This window comes from Nuphar pumila, chromosome 11 (assembly GCF_984573655.1).
Source record: "Nuphar pumila chromosome 11, dmNupPumi1.hap1.1, whole genome shotgun sequence".
NCBI classification, from domain to species: Eukaryota; Viridiplantae; Streptophyta; class Magnoliopsida; order Nymphaeales; family Nymphaeaceae; genus Nuphar; species Nuphar pumila.
Genome location: NC_143259.1, coordinates 26,582,051 through 26,585,305, shown reverse-complemented (window position 1 = coordinate 26,585,305; position 3,255 = coordinate 26,582,051). Strand labels below are relative to the sequence as shown.

Sequence of the window (3,255 nt, the reverse complement as noted above, 5' to 3'; positions counted from 1 at the left end):
GAAACTCAGTAATCAGTGGAGATCGAGTATATTGTGAAACTGAACAGTGAACCAAAAAAAAAATGTAAAAGCCGAATGCCTGAGAATGATTATATCTGAACTTACCGACTGAGATATGCATCTCAGCTGAAAGAGATTCACAGCAACCGAAAAGAAAACAAAACAAATGCGGATATGAGGGTTTAAAACAAATACGAGAGGTGCTGAACTGATAGAAAAAGTAGCAACACTCTTGCTAACTGGAGCTGATATAGCTCCAACTTTTCCAAAGCCTATTCTCTGAGATTATGAATTGTTACGTGACTCTTCAGCCTCCATGACCTACCCTTATGACCTATCTTCTTTATCATCGGTTTCATCTCCACCGTGAATGTCAATCTCATCCTCTGAGTTTGATGACCATGGCCGTTGTGTCCCACTGCTGCGGAGAGACTCCAGTTACAGTCTACTGATAATAATCTCCTCCTAGAAGAGTGAAAAAGTAGGCATACCAATCCCAATGGACTAGCATAATTACCCCAAATCATGACATTAATAGCCACTGTGGGAAATTTATTGACGATACTGGTGACGGTAAAATGTAGTGACAGAGGTTGCCTTTCCTGTGGTAAGCCCAAAAAATGATTGCCAAGCCAAATGTGCAGGGCAATGAGACTAAAACAATGCACCAGACTGGCCCCAAGGGCCAGTCTTAATCCCAGGAATGGCCAAGAGCATGCCGTTATATTCTCTAGTCATGATCCTAAAACAATGATGCCATCGTTAGTAACAGCAGATTGTTATAGAAAACAAAGCCCCAAGCATTCAACCCCAGATTTGTGACCATGTGCTTGATGTACACCATCTATGTGGTGATTGTAATCAGATAAGCAAATACCCATGAATATGCAGTAGGGGTGAAGGCTGGATTTAGGGCAACATATTCAACTATACCCATCAAAACAAATACCAAAGACGCACAGGTAAATTTGGATGATAAAGACTACCTCCTAAAGATAGCATCAACAATGGCAACCAAGTGGGGCGTCAATGATCAGAAGACTGAATGAACGCACCCACAGAGAAGATTCGTGTTTGTGAAAGCTACCAGGTAAATAAATGAAAAAAAGGAAACGAGTGCAGCAGGGAGGAATTTCTTGGCAGTCTGAATGAAGAATGGGTTATGGTAAAGAAATCCCAATTTCCCCATAATCCAAACATCTAATACAGATGTAAGATACTGAAGGGCGTTCAATAGTCCAGGAATATTGACTCCTATGATGGCATACTTGTTGATTACAGTAAGGAGGCTAGAGCACAAAGCATAGCCGACGACAAAGCTACTCATGGTATAATATCTGCTCGGTAGTTCCAAATTTTGATGGCACCATCGATCATCTTTCCACCTTCAAAATTCTAATCACCAAACCTCAACTTCCAAGCCCTCAACCATTTCGGGGGTTGAATGATTTCACTTTCAATCTCGATGGGAAGAAAAGTTCTGTTTATTTACAGTTGGTTATCAACACCATCTTAAAAACGAGGAAGAAGGCAGAAAATAAAATAAAAAAAGGCCAGAGGAAATACAGGGCAGTAGGAATCACAGGCCAACACTAGTTAATATGCAAGAGATATGACGACCCACGGACATGCGCGATGCCATAGATTATCAGGGTGAAACAAGAACTCCAAATCCACGAGTGATCAAGATAGAGCTAAAATGTAAGAATTAATAGGCGAGCAAAGCATAACTCGATCATTAGAAAAAGATAAAAAAAAATAAAAATAAAAATAAAAAATAAAAGAAAGAAACAGATATGAAAGAGGAGCATAAACACGGAGGGAAACAAACACAAGGTAGATGAAAACCATAACCTACAATATCATAACGAGAGGGTCAACATATATACGATCATTGAAATTCCATAATCGAAAGAAGGAAAGAACAGTAAAGTAAAGAAAATGTTGGAATGAATGTATTCCATTGATTTTGCACGCAGGTGGATCGGTTTTGCTATATGCAGACCGATCCCCACCTATTGTGCTTTGAAATGCAGAAAAAAAAAATAAATACAGAATAGTAAGGAAGATTGAATAAGAAGATACCAGAAAATGAAGGGGACAAAATATTTGTAGAAAATAGGAGGAGAAAGTAGGGTAATTACATACCTGTAATCGCACAGTTTTGGATGAAAGAGGAATTTGGCTGCAGAATGACGTTCAAACCAAATGGGGAAGAAAGCTGGCCTGCTTCTCTCCTTTTTCTCCCCTCCTCGATCAAGGGTGAAAACTTCTTCTTAAAGAAGAGGTGGAGGGTTCTCTATGTGATAGAAATGGAGGATGTCGATAATAAATCCTGTTGAAGACGCATTAGCAGAGAAACCTCCTTGATCAAATGGGGAAATGGAGGTTGATGATCGCGCTTGCAGGGAAAATCGATGAATGTAGATTGTAAAAATTTTTTTTTTTTTTTGCAGAGAGAATACTCGATCGATAATGGGTGAATAGGTGCTCTTGCAGAAAGATCGATGATGGATTCTCAGAGACCCCTCCGAGAAGTGGTGGAGGTCCCTTCTTAAAGGAGCCATGGAGGATTCGAGAATGGAGGTCGTTGAGGATCGAAGGCTGAGAGAAGAGGAGGCTGTTTGAAGATCTGCGATGGGGAGGAGAAGGAAAAAGGCGCGGGAGGAGTTTGTTAGGAATTCTCCGTTTTTTCCAAAAGGAGGTTTCCTTTTTTTTGGGAAATTTTTGAAAAAGGGTTATGAAATGAGGTTTTTAGAAAATTTGTCTTAAAAAGATTTCAAAAGTTCGAAAATCACTCATTTTCTTGTAGCTTTTCTCAATTTTTTTTTTTTAGGTTTTTGTGTTGTTTTTCAATTTTTTTGTATTTTTAGAATAAAATCCTAAAGTTTTACGAGAAACCAAAGATCTAAAACTAATTTTTTTGTGTTTTTGTAAAATATTTACAAAAAGGGAGCTTTTCTGAGAATTAAAAGCTATTTTTGAGAAAATTTCTTCAGAAAGTGGATTTATGTCCGAATTTTTGAGAAATATTCGAGGTTTATAACCTCGAACTGAGAAATATAGAGCCGAGAATCCAACAGAGTGCCGGATGAGCCGCCCGAGCCTTTCAAAACCATTTTTTGGTATTTTTGTGATTTTATTTTGGAAATCGGACAACGGGGCTCAGATTTGGATTTAAAATACTGGGTTCAGACCCGGAGTTGAATTTGAGTATATCAATGTGGAATTTAATACATAAATCTGAAGAAAGAC

At 38.5% G+C, this 3,255-nt stretch overlaps 1 pseudogene; it reads right to left on the bottom strand.

The window, feature by feature from the left end:
* Positions 1 to 379: 379 nt before the first annotated feature.
* LOC149822202 (GDP-fucose transporter 1 pseudogene) lies at positions 380 to 1,327 on the bottom strand (annotated as a pseudogene).
* Between the last annotated feature and the right edge of the window lie 1,928 nt (positions 1,328 to 3,255).